The following is a 24,094-nucleotide window of genomic DNA, read 5'->3' as shown; positions in this document are numbered from 1 at the left end:
GGAGTACGTGGAGGGGAGTAGGTTGATGGGAGTAGGTGGAGGGCGGTGTGATGATGTTTAGATCAAAAGGTTATCTACTTAGCTGATGAACTGTGCCAGTTGAATCCCAAATGCCTCACTGAAAATCAAATGTTCCTGAAAGAATAAAATCTGTCTGTCTGAGGTTTCATTTTGTCTGCTTCTGTTCAGCAACAGCTTCTGTTCAGCAACAGCTTCTGTTCAGGAACAGCTTTTGTTCAGGAACAGCTTTGTGTGATACACATTTGTCTGATGACTGTTTTTCTCCACAGTGTTAATTTTGTCGGCTGTGTCTGACATTCCCACTGACCAGGTCAGTGGAGATGGTCCAGGCCCCAGTCCCACCCGTTGTGAGTCAATCAGGGAGCTGATTAATCACAGCCACAACAAAGTGTGCAAATCCCAGTCTTATTTGAGCAATACACCCTGGCCACGTTGTGCGCTTCAGGGAAAAACAGAAGATGGCGAAGTCTACAAAAATGAGCTCATGTGTGCCTTTAGCGTGCTGTCTTTCAGCACACCCTCAAAGCATCATTATACCATCACATCTGGGGATTCATGTTAATTAATGTGGCTCTTCCTCACAAAGGCGCTGCACATACACAAAGGTGCAAAAAAAAGCATATTCACACTTTTTTCTCCGATTTATAATTCTGCATATGTATTCGATGCACGCAAATCCAAAACATCAGCAACTGATGTTTCTAAACATAAAATATGTCAATGATCAAATCTTGTCAACGCCCACAATTCTAAAGTGACACTGAAGCACTGATTTATATTTGCTGCATTTAAATACTAGTAATTAACCAAGCAATAAACTGACAACCTGTGTGTTCTGTATGCTTAACTTCTACAGCTGATTTTATAGCTTTACCTGGATGATGCAGGATCTTATTCTACTGCTCCGCTCTTTGCCATTCACTGCCTAAGAAAGTCATCAATATCTAAAATAGAAGTGTAAATCATACTGCTTTGCTTGACAAACTGCTCTAATTAGCTTGCAGAAACACTTTTACATCTAAGCAGCATGATCCTCACAGGCTGTTGACCAATATTTCCTCCTAGATAAAGATGCTGCTGACAGAATTGATAACGCTCTCTCATGGTGAGAAGCTGGGTGTTCTTTGAGTTTTAACCATTTTTCTCCACTTCATATCTTGGCAATTAGAATTACAGCACAATTATTTGCTTCAACATTACCAAAATATAGTTGTCTAATTTTTTGCAAATTGCATTTGGCGTAGGATTTGATATTGTCTTTGAATAGCCGAGCTATTAAAAAAAATGCAAGAATAAAGTACAATTTTATGTAAAATCATACTTTGCGTAGTTTTAACCGAGGGTCAAAATGAACTGTTGTTGAAAGAATGACCAAGGTGGTCATTTTGACGGTTTTGGATTTTCAACGTTTAATAACTTTGTGGGGGGGGGGGGGAAGATACAGACCTGCCGCTCCGTGAGTGCTCCTAAAATCGCCCATATTTGCATTAAAATTAGTTTTAGATCAAAGTTATGATAAGATCTACCTAAAACGACCATGAGCGGTCAAAATGACCGTCTCGTAATTTGCGTGTCATGTCACTATTGATGATGTGTGTTGGTTGCGTCATTTCCTTCGTGAAGTTCGTTGCTCTGTCCTAGAAACACACTAGCGTCCTCCAGTGGAGAGAAATCGTCTAAACTTGATTTTTGATTATTTCCAACATGTCTGGTTACAGACGCCGTTACAGACGCACCATGACCACCACCGAGGTGTTGCAGAATTTACAGGTGTTGGACAGCGGCCATTTTAAATTGTTTGAAAAATAGTATTAAAGTTGTTAAAAAGTTAATTTTGGTGTCAGTTAGTTTCATAACAGACATACTAACATACACAATGCATTAATATCTCAATTTGGTATTTATCTTGACAGAATATAGAGTTTAAAAACTGCAGGCAGTCAAACTGACTGCCCATGGTCGTTCCAGTAGTTTTTAAGTTCCGGTCAGTTTGGAACTGTTTCAGTATTTATTTTCAGTTCTTTTTTTACATTTCACGTTTTATAGGCCTTGTTACGTTTGTTAGATTCGTAATATGTGTTTTCTGTTTTGTTTTTCAGGTAATTTTTTCACTTTTTCAATTTTGCTATTCAAGTTCAACCATGTCTCTCTTAAGTTTAAACTGGTTAAAAATAGTATTATAGTTGTTTAAATGTTAATTTTGGTGTCAGTCGTTTCCTCACAGCCATACTAACATATGCAATGCATTAATATCTCAACTGGGTATTTATCTTGACAGAACACAGAGTTTAAAAAGCCGGTCATCATTTTGACGGTCCATGGTCGTTTTAGGTAGGAGTGAAGTCCCGGTCGTTCTAGTGTTAAAAGAAGAAAAAAAATCTGAACAAGATCTTGTTGTTTTTTTTTTTATGTCAGAAGAGGATATGCTGACTGGCAAATTTCCACAAAGCAGTTCAGAAAAATTAAACTCGTCTACGTCTCTTAGCTGTTTTCCGTTGCTGCCTCTCCCTGTCCTCGTCTTGCACACGGCTGCAGACTCAGCCAGCCTGTCTCTGTGTCACACACATCATCTTTTGTTCAGGGTCAGACAGCATTGAAGCAGATCCTGTGGCCCTTCTGAGGAGAATGTTAATATGCCTCATCTGGTTTCTCTGGGGACTGAGGGAATGGACTATGGGTGCTAATGCACTGCCACAGCACAGGCCTCCATCACCCCCCCCCCCCCACACACACACACAGTAGCCAGAACCCGACTGCCCGGGCCAGCATTGATCTGTGTATTGATGGTCCTATTGAAAGTCATTTATCTTGTGAGCTGACACCCTGCTGAATCATGCAGAACTGAGCAACAACTCCCCTCCATTATTTCTTTCACCTCATGTTAACTCAACCACACTTGTATCAACACACAAAGTCATATCGTTTAAGACATCAGATTTAAGTTCCTGTTTTTCTCTTTGCTAGAATGGTGATAATATCCAGTATACTTTTGCCCAAGAAAACTGGCGTAGAGAGATTTCTCACCCTGGTTCATTTGCAAGCTTAATTTTTTTTTACCTCCTCCATTCCCATCCATATTTTGAAAAGATAAGTCAAACAAAGAATGACAACAAAGAACACCCAAAAATGATACTGTTTGGATTTTTTCATGATGTACTAACGCATAGGTATAGATGTTTGAATTATCAATACACCATCATTTTCATAAGAATATTGTAATACTGACATTATTTTAACATTATTAAACAAGTGGCCACCGTTCCCTTGGATTACAGGATTCAGGTGTCAGAAGGTGTTTTTCAGTCGGAGTGTAAGAAAATATCAGTATACTCAAGCATCGCGATTTTGTATTTTGTAATACTGTATCGCTTCACAAAAACGCTATCGATTTTTAATTGTTTACATGTAAAGGTTCGTGACAAACATTTTGTGTTGTGTGTAACCCCACGACCACTAGATAACAGTGTTGTAATCTATCTTCAGCCATTTGACTTTTCCCCTCCAATGCAGCAACATAAACTGAGACGGGAAGTAACAGAAGCACAAATAACACACGCCTATGAAATCGCAATATATCGCCTTGATTACAGTATCGCAATATATTGCAATATATCGTAACCCCTGTATCGTGATACATATCATATTGCCAGATTCTTGCCAGCTCTATTTTTCAGTGGTTGACGGACTGAGATTTAAGTTGCACTGAATTTACCAAAACGGTATTTCATATGGCACAACAATCTTCAACTGAAATTGGATTTAATTCATTCTGAGTTATGTTACAACAAGCGGCCTAACGCTTTATGAAGCAATATTTATCAAACGTTGAACCAATTCCTCAGTTTGATGGGCTTCAGAGATCTGCATCATGTAGTTCCTGTATATGTAAAATGATCTAAATGAATTTAGAGTAGAAAACCCCTCATAAATGATTGTACGAGGAAACCTGTTCCTCAGAGAAGGCACTTTTCACAAATAACTATTCAAGGAGCTCATGGAGGCAAGTGTACTTAAAAGTGCTGATAGTCCTGCTGAAAGAAATCTGGGGTACCAGAACATGTATGACAGGTGGGCAGGACAAGCGATGAGATCCGGGCAGAGGTAAGTTTAGAGGTAGTGGGACTTGAGCTAACATTGTGTTAACTGGAGAAAAGAAAAATACCTGTTCCTGTATTCAAAATCTACACACATGATCCCACAGCACAAACCACACCTCCTGGTTAGAAAGCACAAGCAGTATGTGTTAAGTATCAACATGCTACCTAACAATGTAATGACTGGCTGGTTGATATTACCATGGATGTAAGGTTGATTTTACCTCTACAATTTCTTTGATATTTCCTACTTGTTCAGCTTAGAAAATGGGAATCATTCCTCAGGTCATCTAAACCTTTTTTTTTTCTGTACCAGGAAATGGAAAAGGGCTACTCATCTGAAGGCACAACATTGCATCGAGCAGTCTCTCTCACTTTTTTGTTTCCTTATTTCCTCCTTTTTCCCAGCTGTGAGCTGGGAAAAAAGCACAGCACTATCCTCCGCTCTCCCCACCCGTCTCTCTGTCAACCCAAGTCCTTTCATAATGAATGGCAAGGTATGATAATAGCCTTCAGGTTGCCATGGAAACCAGACAAGAGCCCTGTGTTATTTTTCTTTTTCCTCCAAGCATAAATGAGAGCAGAATCTGAGGCAAAATGCTCTCGTTTTCCCACCCTCACAGGCAACCCCATAGGAGGCCACTCACAATTTTGCTTATATCTTTTTGCTCTCCTTACCATTCTCTCTATCATCCATCCATATTAGGGCTGTCCCGAATACCTTTTTTTGGGCTTCGAATATTCAGCAGCAAGTATTCAAAGGTATTTTCAAAGGTTTGCTATGACAGTGGTGGGGGGTGGGGTGATCGACTGTGAAATAATCAAATTTAATAAATTACAGCCTTAAGACTATAAAAACTAAATTGCTCATGTTTGCTGGCACTCGGCTTTTTGGGGGTCATCCTCACAAATTTTGAAGTTATTCCAGAGGCTTGACTTCTCGGGCATCTTGCCAAACTAGCTGTAGCGCTGCGTTCCATTTACCACAGAAGTCGGAAGTCGGAATTGGAAATGACATCACACCCGCGTTTATTGCGTTCCAGTACAATAAGTCGGAAAACCAGTTCTAGCCAGTTTAACCATTGTTAGCAATAGCAGTTGATAACAGCGCATTAAGGTACGGTCACATATGTTATAAATTAACATCGGCAAATATTCGCTTCTTCGCTTTTCTGTGGAGTTCAGCTTTGGTGAACGTTGACCAGTGAATTAGTGAATTTGCTTTGCCACTTTGTCCATCCTTCACTCACATAGAATGGAAGTAGATGGGAGGCTAATATTTGCCAATGTTAATTTTGCGCATCTGTGACCGTGACCTTACACCAGTTCTTACCGGGATGCAATGTGAATGAGCGAACGAGTGAACATCAGAATATTTCAGTTTTGCCCAATAAAGATGTCCTAACCTGCTCCATGCGTCAGTGAACAGGCGAACGACGTGTCGCTTGTTTGAAATATTGCTTTCCCTGGCTATATTCTTGTTAATGTCATTATGCACGCTCAATAATTCAGGTAAGAAAATCTCAGTTGTGTCCAAATGAACTGATCCAACTTTCTGTGCTATTCTTGTTAAGTTTCATGCAGGTAGACTTAGACTGCTTTTATCTGCCATGGCCTTATATGCATGTCTCATACATACAAGGGAACAAAATTACGTTTCACATGGACCTCAGTGCCACATAAAAACTAATAACACACAAGAAATATTAAAAACAAAAAGTGCATTAAAAAGAAGAATTACTTCACGGACCTAAACATCACAAGCACACCTGACATGGACAGTGAGTAAGAAGGTCAAAAAGTCGTTTTATAGAAGGACTAAGTGTTCAGGCTGTTGAGGAACCTCACAGCCTGAGGAGTGAAACTGTTGCATAGTCTGGTGCTCCGGTACCTCCTGCCAGAGGGTAGGAGGGTGAAGTGGATGTGGGAAGGGTGGGTGGGCTCCTTCATGATGCCAAGAGCTTTCTGGGTGCACCGTGCATCATAGATGGCCTGGATGGATGGGAGAGAAGTTCCTATGATCTTTCCAGCTGTCTTCACTATCCGCTGTAGGGATTTGCGGTCAGAGGCCTTGCAGTTTGCATGCCAGACAGTGATACAGCTGGTCGGAATGCTCTCTATGGTGCTTTTGTAGAATGTGAGGAGGATGGGTGGGGGGAGACTCGCCTTCTTCAGACACCGCACGAAGTGAAGACGCTGCTGGGTCTTCTTGGAGAGTGCATTGACATGTGAGGACCAAGAGAGGTCCTCTGTGATGTGAACTCCCAGAAACGTAACACTGCTGACTCCACATCCATACCATTGATGGTCAGAGGGGTGTGGTGGGTGCTGGTCTTTCCAAAGTCAATAATGACATCCTTAGTTTTTCCTATATTTAGGGAGAGGTTGTTGTTTTTGCACCTCGCCGCCAGTTGATCCACCTCCGCTCTGTATGATGATTCATCGTTGTTGCTGATGAGATCTACCACTGTTGTATCATCAGCAAACTTTATAATGATGTTGGAGGTGGATGACGCTGTGCAGTCGTGAGTCAGCAGGGTGAACAAGAGCGGACTGAGCACACGGCCCTGTGCAGTGCTGGTGCTCATTGTGATGGTCCTGGAGGTGATCTTGCCAATTTGCACTGACTGTGGCCTCCCGATGAGGAAGTCCAGCACCCAGTTGCAGAGGGAGGTGTTAAGGCCCAGCTGGCTCAGCTTTTCGATCAGGTGTTGTCTCGATCAGGTGTTCTCTCCAGGTGGGACAGGGCTGGATGGGCCTCCCCTCCCCTCCCCTAGAGGGGAGACTGAACTTTATGCGCTTCATGACCAGCCTCTCAAAGCACTTCATGATGATGACAGTCAGTGCAATGGGGGGGAGGGATAGTCATTGTGGCAGGACACAGGGAACTTCTTTGGGACTGGTATGATGGTGCTAGACTTGAAACACATGGGGATGACTGCCTGGGACAGCAAGATGTTGAAGATGTCAGCAAGGACATCTGCCAGCTGCTCAGCACAGTATTTGATGGCTCGGCCTGGGATATTCTTTTAAATATATATATATATTTTTAATTTATTTATTTATTTATTTATAGTTTTTCCCCTTATCTCACCCGATTAACCCAATGGCATATGGCTGTAACTCTTGTCGAATAACTCCCCAGGCTCAGCACAGTCTTTGATGGCTCGGCCTGGGAATTTTTTTTTAAATATATATATCTATTTATAGTTTTTTCCCCTTATCTCACCCGATTAACCCAATGGCATATGGCTGGAACTCTTGTTGAATAACTCCCCAGGCTCACGTTTCCACAGGAAGAAGATAGTCATAACACCAGCTTCCTTCAAACTCATGTCGGCTGCTCTTGCTATTTTACACGCTGAAGCCTCGCATTGATTGCATTACCTTCAGGCCGTGAATGAGGCGTAGGGAGAATGCTTTCGGTTGCTTGGCTGCAGGTGCCCGGATGGGCCAGAGGGGTCGCTGGAGAATGATGAGTCCCCAAACACTACACCGATCTATACCCGCTATCCCTCGAGTAAGGGTGGCCTAATGAATGCCTTACCCCATGGACGCTCTGGCCGTGACCTGTTACAACGAGTCTGGGATACGAACCTCCCAGCCACATGACGAGCGGATTGCAAGAACGGTGGTTTATTCCGCTCGGCCATCAGAGCGGCCTTGGCCTGGGATTCTGTCTGGACCCACAGCTTTGTGTGGGCTGACTCTGGAGAGGGTCTTTCTCACGTCATCTGCGGTCACCTGCAGAATCTGGTAATCCATCAGGGATATAGTCTTCACCACCGGCATGTTGTTCAGTCTCTCATATCATGTGGAGAAGTCATTCAGTGCATCTGGGAGGGTGGGGGCACCACCACAGGTCTGAGGAGGAGGCTTGTAGCCAGTGAGGGCCTGGATGCCCTTCCACAAGTGCCGTGCATCTCTGCTATCAGTGAAGTGGCTGTTGATTCTCTGTTCAAAATTTCTTTTTGCCCCCCTGATGCCACACGACAGGTTGGCCCTTGCTGTCTTGAGGGCTGCCTTATCACCGGCTCTGAATACAGCATTCCGGGTCCTCAGCAGTGCCCGGACTTCTGCTGTCAGCCAGGGCTTCTGGTTGGGCTGCGAAGAGATGGTTTTGGTGACTGTGACATCCTCTATACATTTACTGATGTAGGCTGTCACTGTCACTGTGTATTCGTCCAGATCAATGTGCTCACCAGAGGAGGTTGCCGCTTTGAAAATGCCCCAGTCGGTGCTCTCAAAGCAGTTCTGAAGAGCTGAAATAGACCTCTATGGCCAGACCCTGATCTGTCGCTGAACCGGTTTGGCAAGTTTCAGAAGTGGCCTATATGCTGGAATTAGCATAACAGAGATGTGGTCTGAGTTTCCAAGGTGGGGGGCGGGGTAATGCTCTGTATGCATTCTTCTCATTAGTGTAAATGAGGTCCAGTTTGTTGTTTTCCCTAGTGGCAAATGTTACATGTTGATAACATTTAGGAAATACAGTCTTTAGGTTTGCATGATTGAAATCCCCAGCAATAATGAAAAATCCGCCAGGGTACGCGGTTTGTTGTTAGCTGATGCCGTTGTGTAGTTCATGCAGTGCCTCTGACGCATTAGCGCTTGGGGGCATGTACACGGCCACAATACCAACAGTGAATTCTCTCGGCAGATAGTATGGCCAGTACTTGAGCATTGTGAACTCTACGAGTGGAGAGCAGTGTTTTGAGACCATCACAGTGTTTGCACACCATTCCTTGTTAATATAAACACACAAGCCACCACCACGGGTTTTACCTGAGAAAGATAATGCTCTGTTGGCTCGGTAGCTACCAGCCCGTCTAGACGTATGGCTGTGTCCGGAATGTTGCTGTGATGCCAGGTTTCAGTGAAAACAAAAATACAACATTCCTTAGTTTCACGCTGGGATGTCCGTCGAAGCCGTATGCAGTCCAGTTGCTCTGCCTTGAACCTATTTTCATTGGTCAAAATCAATACTGATGTCCTTGACATTTCCGTATCCCTTCCAGGAGTGCTGGTACCTGCCAAGTTTTTGGAGTCTAACACCCACAAAAGCAGGTCAAATCCGGGGTAGCAGTGTGGTGTATCTCTCAACAACATGGTCCTCACAGGCCCAGACCTGAATAATAGTCTCCTGGGGGTTCTGATTCGCTTTATGAAGGACAAAGCTGCCATCACCACTGACATTCAACAAATGTTCCACTGCTTCTGGAACAGGAACTTTCTGAGGTTACTGTGGTACAGAGACAATGACCTATCATCAAGTATTGGATGAAAGTCCATATTTTTGGGAACAGTTCATCACCTGCCATCTCCATCTACGGGCTCAGGTGGGCTGCTCAAGAAGGTGCACATGAACATGGTGCTGACACACGACAATTTGTTGAGAGATATTTCTTAGTCGATGATGGGCTCGCATCTCTACCTACTGCCACAGAGGTCATGATCTCCTAAATAGAACTCAAGCATCTCTCAGCAAATCCAACCTATGGCTGCATAAGATTGCTTTGAATCCTCCTGCTGTTATGGAGGCATTCCATCTGGGAGATCATGCAAAGGGTTTTAAGGACCTAAACCTCAGCCAAGAGACTGCCCTCATGCAAAGTAATCTAGGACTATGCTGGGAAATAGCAACAGAAACATTCACCTTTGCAGTGTCAGACAGTGATAAGCCTTTCACCCAGCGCAGAGTCCTGTCTAAAGTCAATAGTTTGTTTGACCCCCTAGGTCTGGTGACCCCTATGACTATTCAGGGTAGAGCTCTACTAGGAGGGCAACTATGAACACCTATGACTGGGACACATCGCTTCCAGAGGAGCAAATCACCAAATGCCAAGTCTGGAGAGATTTGCGTCAAGATTTGAAGCAGCTGCACATTCTGCGCCCCTACACAGCAACCTCGCTCCCCAAAGCACAACGCATAGAGCTGTGTGTGTTCTGATGCATCCACCAAGGCCATTGGAGCAGTGGCTTACCTCAGGGCTGCTGATGGAGATGGGCAAGTCAACATGGGTTTCATTATGGGGAAAGCGAAATTAGCCCCCCAGTCTGAGCTTACTGTTCCCTCGCTGGAATTTAGCAGTGGAGATGGCAGAGCTCATCCTCTAAGAAACAGATCCCAAGCCAGACACTATTAAGTTCTACCGTGACAGCAAAGTTGTTCTTGGGTACATACACAATGAGACCAAATGCTTTTACATATATGTGCATAACTGAGTTCAGTGCATCTGCCAGTCGACAAAACCAGAACAGTGGTCATATCCACTGCACACAATATAGGAGACCTCAACTCTAGATCAGTCCAACCATCTCGTCTTTCTGAGACAACTTGGCTCACTGGACCAGCCTTCTTACACCAGTCAGACGAAACCCACCAAGAAGTATCCAAGTCCTTTGAGCTTGCTGACCCAGAAATGGACAGGGAAATATTTCCAGTTGGCAAGCTTCACAACTCAGATTCACACTGGAAACCACACTGCTGATTGCTTTAAGCGATTCTCCGCCTGGAACTCACTTGTCAGAGCAGTGGCTCTCCTGTTCAACATAACCCGCGCTTACAAACAAACAAACAACCCAGTTGTTGCAGAGGCTGGCATTAATGCAGCAGGATCTGCACTCCAGATTAACTGAGTCAAGCAATGCATGTCATCGTCATGTCAGTTCAAGCATACACCTTCCTAGAAGAAATCACTGCATTCACCAATGAGACAACCATTTCTAGAAGCAGCTCTTTCCAAGCTCAATCCCATATTAGATAAAAATGTCGTGAAAATTGGAGGTCGACTCAAGAACACACAGCTGGTCAGTGGTGAGAAGAATCCCATTATCTTACCTAGACACCATCACATCTCCACACTGCTGGTTCTTCATCACCATGAACGGGTGAAACACCAAGGCTGTCACTTCACTGAGGGGGCCCTCAGAGAAACAGGTGTGTGGATTGTTGGTGGTAAGAGGCTCGTCAGTTCCGTCCTAGATACCTGTGTCACTTGCTGAAAGCTACGTGGCAAAATGGAAGAACAAAACATGGCGGACCTCCCTCCTGAACGTCTTGGATCCTCCCTTCACACAAGTGGAACTAGATGTATTCGGCCCATGGACAGTTAAAGCCAGACATACAAGAGGAGGTCAAGCCTTCAGTAAGCGCTGGGCAGTCTTATTCACTCGTATGCGCATGAGAGCTGTGTACATAGATATCACCGAATCCATGTATGCCTCAAGCTGTATAAACCTGGTCAGACTTTTTTTTTTTTGCCATTTGGGGACCCACAAAACATCTCAGGTTGGATTGTGGAACAAACTTTATAGGAGCCACAAAGGAACTGGGATTGAGCAAAGTGAAACCAGACCCAAGTGTCCTTAAGTGTCTGAGCAAACGAGGCTGCAGTTAGGAGTTCCATCCTCCCCATTCTGCTTATATGGGGGGGTTCCTGTGAGAAGAGGATCGGGGTGGCTCGTACGATCTTTGACTGCATGCTGCCGTAGGAAAAAAACTCCCCTTTTCCATGAGGTACTGTGCACCGTTATGGCAGAGTTCTCAGCTACAATAAAGGCCAGACCTCTTATCCTAGTCTCAACAAACCCTGACTCGCCATTCATCCTTTCTCCTGTGATGCTGCTAACCCAGAAGGTTGGTGTGCCCCCTCCATCAGCTAACTTCACAGATGCAGATCTATTCAGCAGCCAGTGGAGACAAGTGGAGACCCTCGCGACAGGTTTTGGACACACTGGAGATGAGAGTACCTCCTAATCTCATAGGGTCGGCAAAAATGGAATGTGGCTCACTGTGACTTGAAAGCAGGGGACACTGTACTCCTGAAGAATGATCAAGTAGCACAAAATGAGTGGCATTGGTCACTTCAGTTTTCCCTAACGCTGATGAAAAGGTGCCCAAGGTGGAACTCAAGACTACTGATCATGGAACCCTGAAGACCTTCCTGAGACCTTTCTCACAGGTTATTCTCCTAATGCCAGGAGAGGAGGCCAAAGAGTGAAGAACTACTTTTAGTAAGGCAGTAAGTAGTGGACTCAAAGGCCCAGGCGGGGAGTAGTCTGCCCTCCAGACATTTATATTCTGTGGTGTGGTGTCTGGTGCCCTCTACAGAAGCACATGTAGGCCACAGGAGGTTAGATTTCAGCCCAACCATAGCACAGAAAGTTCATATGCTGCCATCCTGTTGTGCCATAGAAAGCCCTGCCTGTACGTTGGAATCTATCAAAAGCAGTTCAACAATGTGTGTTAATGAAACAATTGTGGAAGTTGTACTGAAAAAGTAACTTTTGAAGGTATTGTTTCTATGCTAGCATTTAACTCAGCCTTGTTGGTTTCCTCAGTGGATTAACTGTTAATATTCAGCATTTAGTCTTCATCCTCGCTAGTGCTGCATTTATGTATTTTGTTTGAGCAGTTCATCGATTATTATTACATAAGATTTAGTACAGAGATGACCATGCTTGTGCACTTACTTACCTGTGTATAGCTAACATTACAGTGATTATGTTGTATTCTGTCCTTTCAGTTTCACGCCGTTTTCACGTCTTCATGCACCTTGAGTCTGCATTATATATTTGCAGCTTGAAGGCTACATCCTGACTCATGTCTTGTGAATGGAGTTTGGCTAGCTGCCTAATTGTGGTTGCTACACCTGAAGAAGGACAGTATAGATTGCACAGCATAGCCTATTGTAACTTAGCCCAATAGTGTCTGGGTCTAGGCTACTAAATAAAAACAGAGTTGGCGTCAGAACAAATCTAATCAGGGGGCATTAGGGAACCTCACCGGGCAGGAGGAAGGGCACAAACTGCTGTTCGAGAACCCAATCTATGATGTAAATGCTTGATATGAGTTTGCCATCAACAACCAACACACCAACCCAGTTCCAATATCAAAACATGCTGCAAAGTCTCTCTCGCTGTCTCTCTCACTCACACACACACATGCGCACACACTAGACTGTGCACATCATTAGAACTTCATTTGAAATCTACTCCTGTATTTTCACAATGTGTGTCTGGTGTGTGGTGTGTGTCTGTGTGAGAGTCTATAAACGGCCAAACTAAAGCACTTGGGGCCTTGATTCTTTTTGGAGGTTATTGGGGATGATCAGGGGCACCTATAAAAAATAGCAGAAAATTAAAATTATGCATAATTAATTATGCATAAATATGCAAAATATGCATTTTTTCTAAAAATGGCTAAAAACCACTTTTCTCGGCATTTCAGATGATTCTGAGCATCTTTGATTTTTTCACCTATATAAAAAAAATTTGGGACATAAATGTTTTGGCATTATGCAGAATATGCATTTTTGCAAAAATGCACTTATGATCCTCATTTTTTTTGGAGGTGGTAGGTATTGTTCCAGAGAGGACCAGAAAAATAGCAGAAAATTAAAATATAATTATAATAATTATGCAAAATATGCATTTTCTAAAAATGGCTAAAAACCACTTTTCTCGGCATTTCAGATGATTCTGAGCATTTGGGGGGAGGGAGTTCGAGTGGGGGGGGGGGGTTTAGGGTCAGGGGGAAGGCGGTTAGCTGGCAGGATGAAGAGGAGGGAGATTTAGACAGGTGGATAACCAAACCGTTACATTGTAGCGGGGTTCTTCTAGTAGACTACATACTTCACTCTCACTGAATAAATTCAGACAGACCCAAAAATCATTCAGCACTTTGAGTAATAATCATGAAAGCCAAGACTGGCATCATAAAGTGAATTAAATGCATTGGCTTACCTTTAGAAGAATTGCAGGCGGTGAGTGTTGGTGCTGAACCTCCTAAGAATGGTGTCCTTCCACTCAGTTGTACATTTTCGGGTTAAGTCTCTCTCAAATGCTAGCTTAAACAACTGGGCCTTTCCTTTGTGCGTCTGTGGTCCGAAAATACTGTCTCAGAGTGGAGAATGAATTCTCGCACACTGCTGTGGAGGAGCCAAATGTTAAGGCATGTTTGAACTGGGAACTGGATGTTCTTCTGTCTAATGAAGTACTTACTGTTATTCAAATCGAAAATGTATTTACATATGGAAATATAGAAATAAAACATAACTTAAATTCTTTCTCATTTGGGTTTGATTGGAGCAGGAGTCGCCAACCCATCAGTCACGGTCAACAAGTCGATCTTGGAAGCATTCCAAGTCGACTGTGAGAAGTTTTCTCAGAGAACCCCCCCCCCCATAAATGTCAAAATGTGTTTATTTATTCATTATTATTTATTTTAATTTCAAATGCGTGCTGTTGTGAGCCCTGTGTGTAGTGATGGTGGTTGAGAGGTGGGGAAGGGGTATATTTGAATCAAATACAGTTCCTAGGTTAACGGCTGACAAAATTATGTCCCTGACTCCCGCCTTAACTAGCTCAGGCACTCCTTGTTACGCTCACGAGCTGTCCAGCTAACAATACATGATGGCGGAGGCACAACGGAAAACGCAAAAAAACTTGTCATTTTCACACAGAATGGGAACACAATTTTCTGTTCACCACAGTAAAGGACAAAACGATTTGCCTGATTTGTCACCAGGCTGTAGCGCTTGCAAAAAAAGGGTAACATGGAGCAGCACCACAACACCATCCACCCCAAGTTCAAAGACACCTACCCCCTAAATAGCATGCTGACGAGCTGAAGTCTATATTGAAAAGACAGCAGTTGCTTTTTACCAAACCAACAGCTAAAAGTAAGGCTGCAACAGAGGCATCCTTCCATGTCATTTATCTTCTGGCTAAACATACGAAACTGTTCACTGATGGAGAGCTGTACAAGAAGGCAATGGCCGTTGCTGCCCAGTTGTTATTCAAAGAATTCAAAAACAACGAGAACATTAAAAATATTATCGGAGGTGCGCCACTTGGCCCAGCCACTGTGACCAGAAGGGTGGAGTCGTTATCGGAGGATGTGAATCAACAAGTGCTCAAGGATTTATCACTCTGTCAGTGCTTTTCACTGCAATTTGACGAATCCCAAAATATGACAGCCATTGCACAGCTGGTGGTGTTTTTTTGCATGGCTTTTAAGATTCAACTACTAAGTAGGCTTTTTCACCCTTTTACCATTAAAAGGGAGGACAAGAGGTGAGAACATTTACAACGAGTTTAAACATTATGGTCATGATAACAGCATTCCCATTCCCAAGCTGGTAGTGATCACTACAGATGGGGCCCCGGCAATGTGTGAGGTTCATTCGGGCTTCACTGCACTGTGCCGTCATGATCCCGATTTCCCCAAGTTTGTGAACTATCACTGTCTGATCGATCAGCAAGCACTGGCTAGTAAAGTAGTGGACTTGTCTCATGTCATGACAGTTGTCGTTATGATTGTTAATTCGATTTGTGCAAAAGGACTTCAGCACCGCTTTTTTAAATCTTTATTAGATGAGCTTGATGCCGCATATGGTGACTTGGTTCTCCACGCAGGCGAAAGGTGGTTAAGTCATGGGAAAGTACTGCAGCGATTTGTTGACTTGCTGCCTGAGATCAAATCATTTCTGGAGTCATGAAATGAGGAACTGTCTGATGATGCATAGCTGCTAGACTTAGGTTTCGTCACCGACATAACAGCAAAACTGAACGAAATTAACTATGAGCTTCAGGGAAAAGACAAAGATGTGGCACACATGATCAGTGCTGTCAATGCCTTTACCGCCAAGGTGGGTGTGTGGGCCTCTAAGCTGAGGAACAGAAGGCTGGTGCACTTCCCAAACCTAGAGAAAATGTCACAAAACATCGGAAACAAAGATGCTTTTCTCCCGCAAGAATTCTGCAGCCACCTGGGGAAACTGACATCCGAATTCAACGGGGAGGTTGTTGCATTTATCTCAAACCCTTTCCTCCCCATTGAGATTGAGGAGGTGTCCACACAATTCCAGCAAGTATTTGCTTTACCAAACGTAGTTGACATGAAGATACTTGATTTGCAAAATGACAGCAAATTGAAAGCAAGATCAAGAGACAGTGACTTTCGGGGTCTTGTAAGCACCATAAAGTTTCCCCTCCTTTCATCTTGCGCACTTAAGGTGAAGGCCTACTTTGGATCAACATATCTCTGCGAGATGGCCTTTTCAGAGATGAAAATTTACTACTACTACTACTTTCGGCTGCTCCTGTTAGGGGTTGCCACAGCAGATCATCTGTTTCATTTCTTCCTGTCCTCCGCATCTTCCTCTGTCACACCAGCCACCTGCACCTCCTCCCTCACCACATCCATAAACCTCTTCTTTGGCCTTCCTCTTTTCCTCTTCCCTGGCAGCTTCATATTCAGCATCCTTCTCCCAATATACCCAGCATCTCAAACAAACATCAAAGTCCACAGAGACTCCTGTCTGATCTCATCCCATCAACCTGTCCATTACTATTGCATACAAGAAAGGGCCCAGAGCCAATCCTTGATGCAATCCCACCGCCACCTTGATTCCATCATTCATTCCAACCGCACACCTCACCATTGTCACACTTCCCTCATACATATCCTGCACCACTCCTACATACTTCTCTGCAACTCCTGACTTCCTCATACAATACCACACCTCCTCTCTCAGCACCCTGTCATATGCTTTGTCTAAATCCACAAAGACACAATGTAACTCCTTCTGGCCTTCTCTACACTTCTCAATCAACGTTCTCAAAGCAAACATCACATCTGCAGTGCTCTCTTTCGTGGCACAAAACCATACTGCTGCTCGCTGATCATCACCTCTCCTCTTAACCCATAACTTCTATTACTCTTTCCCATATCTTCTTTTCACAGATGAAAATAATCAAGTCAAACTTGTCAGTCTTGTCTGTCTGTGAGATGTCTAACTAATAGACATCTCACAGACAGTGTCAGACTTGCCATATCAAACTATGAGCCAGACTACAGTGCACTTGCTGATAGTGTGCAACCAAAGCCATCACATTGAACGCATGTGTGTGTGTGTGTGTGTGGGGCGGGGGGGGGGGGGATCTCATCCACAGTTATCAGAGTGAGTGAGTATTGCCAGTTTGAAATATGTTCTGTTGTAGGCTATTGTTTACAAGAGGATATGATCTGTGTTGTATGTTGTTTAAAAGGGAAAGTGAAACAGTACTGCACATGATTGGCTTAGGCCTGGAACTGGCTGATTGTTGAGGTTATTATGAATGGTGAATGAGTGATAGGCCTGTGGAAATACTGAAAAAAATTAATGACTGTTGGCATAACATTTTGAATGACTTCTGACTATACTATTTGTATGATTAAATGAATACTTTGCCTGTTGTTATAATTAGATTATAATTGGCTTGCGATCTTGGTGGGAGACACATATTTGAGAGGGGCTTTGAAACAAAAATAACTGGCTTATGACTGACAGGTAACAAAATAAAGGGTCAAAGTGGAGTTTTATTGTAGTCCGCCGTGGTGTAGCGGTCTAAGCATCAGCTTTGTGTTGATGCAGTTGCCCACTGGGGACTGGGATTCGTGCCTCGGTCTCGTCAGATCCGACTTTCGCCGAACTCGATGAAGCAGCAATAATTGGCAACGCTGTCTTCAGGAGGGGGGCGGAGTCGGCTTGTGTTCGTCACATGGATGCATCTTTGTGTGTATCGGAAAAAGCTGTGGTTTGGCCTGGTTTCGCCTTGTCACGAAAGTGGGGAGGCATCTCCTTCGAGACTGCCGGCCGGAGAGATGAAGTTGGCAAATGCATGCAGGACGAGGGTGGGTGTTTGAATTAAAATAGAGATCGATTGGCCACTAAATTGGGAGACATAGGGAAAAATTAGGAATAAATGTATAATAAAAAAAAAGTGGAGTTTTGTTGGGGGGGTTTTTTTCCCCTCATTTTTTGTAAGTGGTAGAGCTTGGTTTACATTTGGACTTGGGATGTGATCTTGGGCTTGAAAAGGTTGGTGACCATTGGCCATCCTTCCCAAGGTCAGCATGTTCAGTGGCTTCTGGTAGCTTTAGCCTTGCCTCATTGTAATCATCTACAAAAGTATGAAAAAAAAACACCATTGACTGTCCCTCACAATTAATAAGTTAATTGGTTCATTCTTTGTTATTCACATTTAATATCTTAAACACAACTGATTAAATTTCAATAATGTGACTGATATGTCTTGCCATAGAGATTCAGCATGTAACAGACCCCACAAAATTGGATTTGACCTGATACAAATATAACTCTGTCCCTGTCTGTTTTCCACCCTTCTCCAGGTTGTTCTTTACTTTTTGTGGCCTTGACAACATCTACGTTGTTTGGGGGCCACATACATTCTTCTTCATTGATCCAATTTGAAGGCACCACTTCCACTTCATTTGTTTTATCAAAAATAATGATGTTACACATTGTCTATTGATAATGACAGAAGCACTCAATTTTAGTTTATCTGTAAAAACTTGCAACTTCAGAACAATATGAGAAGACACTTATCATTCACCAAATAGGTTACTTCAAAAAAATAAAAAACAGGAGCAAAAGGGACAACAATGATCTCAACTTGAATAAGAGTTCATACACAAATGCATACTGCAAAGAATGTGCACTCAGCCCTGCCATTCAAATGGGCACTACCACCTCTTCTAACAGCCAGCATCTTCATTCTACTGAAGTGGAGTGATTAAAGATATATGGTACGTTTTGCTCATTTGATGTAGCTCTCAGCAACTTTTAATATCATTCTTTACTATTCTTAAAACACACTGTATCAGTAGATACATTGTTATAATAATTATTTAATTATAATCTAGATATGAACAAAATTGTAAATTGAAAATTAGATGTTTTAGTAACACTACAACCAAAGTTGAGGAAATTTGTAGGAAAATGTCGATTCCGCACTGCTCGTTCAAAATAAAGAAAGTGACAGACATAGCAGACATCAGAGCACCCCTTTAATCAACATCGGTATTGTATTGTGGGTTTCCTCCAGGTGCTGTCGTTTCCTCCCACAGTCCAAAGACATGCAGATCAGGTGAATCGGTCGTACTAAATTGTCCCTAATTGTGAATGTGTGTGTGTGACGGCCCTGTGATGGACAGGCAGCCTGTCCAGGGTGTCTCCCCGCCTGCCGCCCAATGACTGCTTGGATAGGCTCCAGCATCCCCATGACCCTGACAGCAGGATAAGCGGTTTGGATGATGGATGGATGGATGGATGGATGGATGGATGGATGGATGGATGGATGGATGGATGGATGGATGGTATTGGTAAATTTTGAATCAGTCCAGCTATATGTGGGTGTGGGTGTTTTTATGAAATTATAAGAATTCCTAACATTTTTGCGACAGGCATGGGTGCTAGGCCATGAATACTGGGATGGTATCCAACACTTTACCTGTGCCCTCGTCCATAGGGTTAGTGGTTGTGTCAGAAAGGGCATCTGACATAAAATTTTGCAAAATCAGTATGCGGATTAACAAGACCATACCATATCGGTCAAGGCTCCATACCAGCTCGGTCAAGGCACGGGTTAACAACGGCCGCCATTGGTTCTGCTGTGCCCTCACAGGGTACTCATGGAAACTGTAAAATCTGCTGTGGTGACCCCCTGACAAACAGGGGACAAGCCGAAAGAAGAAGTAGTAGACTATTTTAACCTCATTCAATCTGTTAAAGGGGCCACACATTCCAAAGGTCACGTTAGACCTTGTGCCCTCATCTGGTTTCTCTCCCGAGTGTCTTAATCTGGTGGATATGCTTGTAACTGACCATAAAGCTGTCATTTTCAAAGTTCCACTACATCTTGCTATTCCTAGTCACTATCTTAAAACACGCTCTCGCATGCTCAATGCTTTAATTCATCAACCTTTAATCCCTCTATATCCCCCTCAATCCAGATGCACTGTTAAATTCATTCAATGATCAGTGCCTATCCATCCTTGGCCAAATTACACCGTTCAGAACTAGGAAACAAAAATCACATAACCTCTCCTGGCTGAAACTCGTGCCCTTAGAAAATCCAGAATGACAATGGAAACTCAACAAGTCTGAATTAACACATAAAAACCAAATGTTAATCTACCAGAAGGCAGTTAAGGATGCAAGATCAGTGTACTTCTCTGAACTGATATCAAGAAATAACCACAATGCAAAAGTTCTCTTTAGGGTAATTGATTGTGTTACTAATGGCCCCTCCACTTCTTTTTTTTTAACCTGATGTTCAGTTGTCTGAAAAATTTTGCACTCATTTTGTAAATAAGGTGGCAAATATCAGGTCCCAAATCCAGCCTGGCCCTTGCATTCGTTCGATTCCCCCATGTTAATTCGGCCTCTTTTACCCAGTTCCAATCAATTACAATTTCAGTGTTAAGAGAGTATAATCTCCAACATGAACTCCTCCTCCTGCATCTTAGACATCATTCCCACTAAACTACTCAAGGAGGTATTTTCAATTGTTAGCCCCGTTGTTCTGCAAATTCTTAATAATTCTCTGGCCTCTGGTTCTTTGGCTGTTTTAAGCATGTCATTGTTCACTCATTGCTGAAGAAACCTAATTTAGATCTCCTGTCCTTACAGACCAATCTCCAAATTGTCTTTTTTATGTAAGGTTCTAGAGAGAGTAACTTTATCATGATTTATTTTATGAACACTAATAGTCTTTTTAACAGTTTCTTGTCTGGTTTTAGAGCACTTCATAGTACCAAGACACCTCTAGCTAAGGTCACTAATGACCTACTGCTGACTGCACACAGAGGTGACAGCTCGATTGTAGTTATTTGAGATTTAAGTGATGCTTTGACACACTCGATCACAGCATCTTCTTACATCGCTTAGAGCAGGGATGGGCAACATGATCTAGAAAGGGCCGGGGTGGGTCCAGGTCTTTGTTCCAACCAAGCAGTTACACACCTGATTTTATTAGTCAACCAATAGTCTTTGCTAAGGACCTTGATTTGTAGACACAGGTGTGTAATTGCTTGGTTGGAACAAAGACCTGCACCCACACCGGCCCTTTCTGGATCATATTGCCCATCCCTGGCTTAGAGACTTGGGTTGGCATCAAGGGCTTGGCTCTTAGTTTATTACGCTCTTACCTCACCAATAGAACTTTTTCTGTTGTTTTAGGTAACTCTACTTCCTTGATGGCTCAGTTGAGTTGTGGTGTCCCCTCAAAGCTTAGTTCTTGGCCCCCTTCTTTTTTCTATATAAATGCTGCCCCTAGGCCAAGTCATTCAAAATCACGATGTGTTTTACCATTTTTATGCTGACAACACTAAGTTATATATGCCACTAAAACCTACAGATTCTAACACCCTAGCAAATCTCACAGCTTGCCTCTCTGACATTAAATACTGGATGTCCGAAAATTTTCTTAAATTTAACGATGATAAGTCTGACGTCATTCTCTTCCATCCCCCAAATTCCATCAGCCCTTTTGGTAAATGTTGTGCTAAATCCAGCAGAATGCTAAATAGCTTCTACCCACAAGCAGTCAGGATTATTAACAAACTGTGCCCCCCCATGGTCATGCCCATCCACCTACCCTCTTAACCCCCCCCCCCCCCATCAGTGCTGGTCACTCATTGACAGATACCGGCTGTCAACTTTTAAACTGAAATGGCACTTGAATGGACTGTGTTGTTAATTGTTTGTGCTTTTTTGTTTTCTTCGCTCTGTTTTTATGTTTTTAATGGTATCATTTTTAGGGAATTTTTGGACGTGTATTTTTAGCTTCTCTGTTGCACTGCTGTGGGCTGGGAGAAACGGCATTTCATTTTTATTTATGTGCACAGGTACATAATGAAAATGACAATAAACTAAATTTTGAATCTTGGTGGTCTGTCAGGTATCTTAAGCAGGCTGCGAGGAATCTTGGGGTATTATTTGATGCTAACCTCGGTTTTGATAATTAAATCAAACATGTTCAGTGGGGCGGCGCAGTGGTTAGAACGGTCGTCTCACAGCAAGATAATCCTGGGTTTGAGCCCCGCGGTAGTCCAACTTTGGGGATCATCCCCGTCGTCCTCTGTGTGGAATTTGCATGTTTTCACCATGTCTGCGTGGGTTTCCTCCGAGGGCTCCAGTTTCCTCCAACAGTCCAAAGACATGTAGGTCAGGTGAATCTGCCGTACTAATTGTCCTTAGGTGTGAAATTGTGTGTATGTTGGCCCTGTGTGATGGCCTGGTGGCCCGTCCAGGGTGTCTCCCTGCCTGCTGTCCAGTGACTGCTGGGATACGCTCCAGCATCCCCGCGACCCTGAGAGCAGGATAAGCAGTTCAAGTAATGGATGAATGGATGTTGTTCAGTCATGCTTTCTCCAGCTCAAGGTAATCTCCAAAATTACATCATTTTTATCACTTGCTGATCTGCAAAAAGTTGTACGTGCTTTCATCTATTCTCAGCTTGACTATTGTTCCCTTCACCATCTGCAGTTGGTACAAAATGCCGCTGCTCGGCTCATTACAAGGAGGCATGACCATATCACCTCTGTGCTTACCTCCCTACACTGGCTCCCTGTTATATTTCAAATTGATTTTAAAATTTTACTGCTCAATTTTAAGGCCTTAAACGTTCTTGCTCCTACATACATTTGTGATTTATTGACCTGGTATACACCCCCTCGACCATTAAGATCCGCAGATTCAGCCCTGCTGGTCACATTCAGCATCCAGACTGAGCGATGTCTTTGAGAAGGAAGCCAAATGCTATGGCTGAGATGAAAGTTGTAGACCAGCAGGAGCAGCACAAGAGAAGAGACTTGTAGAAGCCAGATGTCACAAAGGATGATCGGGCTTTTGCTCTTAGAGCCCCCATAAAATTGAATTTTCTTCCTGTCGAACTAAGACAAACCAAGTTTCTAGCCTCTTTTAAATCTCGTCTTAAAGCATTTATTTTTATGAAAGCTTTTACAAATGTTTGATACTTGTTTAATTTATTCATACTGTTTTTACTTTTACTTATTTGGTTTTATTCTTATTTTTGCTTTTTCTGGTTTTATTTCTTTGTAAAAGCACTTTGTAACATTGCTTTGGAAAAGTGCTATTTAAATAAAGTTATTATTATTATCATTATTATTATTATAGACATTTTCATATCCAATTTTCTCTGCTGGAAGTGTAGTCTGCTTACTCTCACTGAAACATGTGCGCACACAAGCACCAACTTACTTGCTCACTGTACGTTACGTGCTTATATTGACATAATGACAACAAATCAAATCATTAGGTCATATATCAAACACCAGACCAGACCAATGAGCATACTACTTCTCCAACTGTGTGTGTTTATTTTCTTTTAAATTTCATTTCATTTGGCAAAAAGGTTTTCACTTTTAATATGATAAATCTAAACAAATTAATAAATGAATAAAACGCAAAGTTTGGCGTCAAAGAATTACCCTGCAGGTGGATGGGTGGGGGGCACAATAACTTATTTGGGGGGCATGGCCCGCGAATATCCCCCCATGACACCGACAATACAAGTAACCTATCATTAAAGACATGAGCTCTCTCTCTCTCTCTCTCTCTCTCTCTCTCTCTCTCTCTCTCTCTCTCTCTCTCTCTCTCTCTCTCTCTCTCTCTCTCTCTCACACACACACACACACACACAACTCTTCTTTCTGACCAAGAAGAGTTTTGGCAGTGAAAACAAACAAACAGAAAAACAAACTCGTACTTGTAGATGAAGCCTCAACACCCTAAAACACATACATTGACCAAAACCACAATCGCAAATTGATGATAAAGCTGCTTGTGTGGGTGTGGGTGTGTGTGTCTGGGGGGGGGGGGGACTAGTAATGCACAGCCTAGCCTATGGGACTCAATATTTCTGTAAGTTTATAATTTACTCTGAATGCTGCTTTGTCACTTTTTGACCCGCCTGCCCAAAGTCGTGATATTTTCTAGTAAGCTTACCCGAACCTGCCTGATCTGCGGGTCAACCCACGCATAACACATAGCTAGCTGCATTCACGTGGACACGGGATATTATTACTGTGGTGTGGATGAGAGCATCACGGTAAAATCAGGCAACATCGCAAATTGTGCCAGTAATGGCAGACAGCACTGCCATCCAAA

This window comes from Lampris incognitus, chromosome 8, assembly GCF_029633865.1.
Source record: "Lampris incognitus isolate fLamInc1 chromosome 8, fLamInc1.hap2, whole genome shotgun sequence".
NCBI lineage: Eukaryota > Metazoa > Chordata > Actinopteri > Lampriformes > Lampridae > Lampris > Lampris incognitus.
This window is presented reverse-complemented; position numbering follows the sequence as displayed.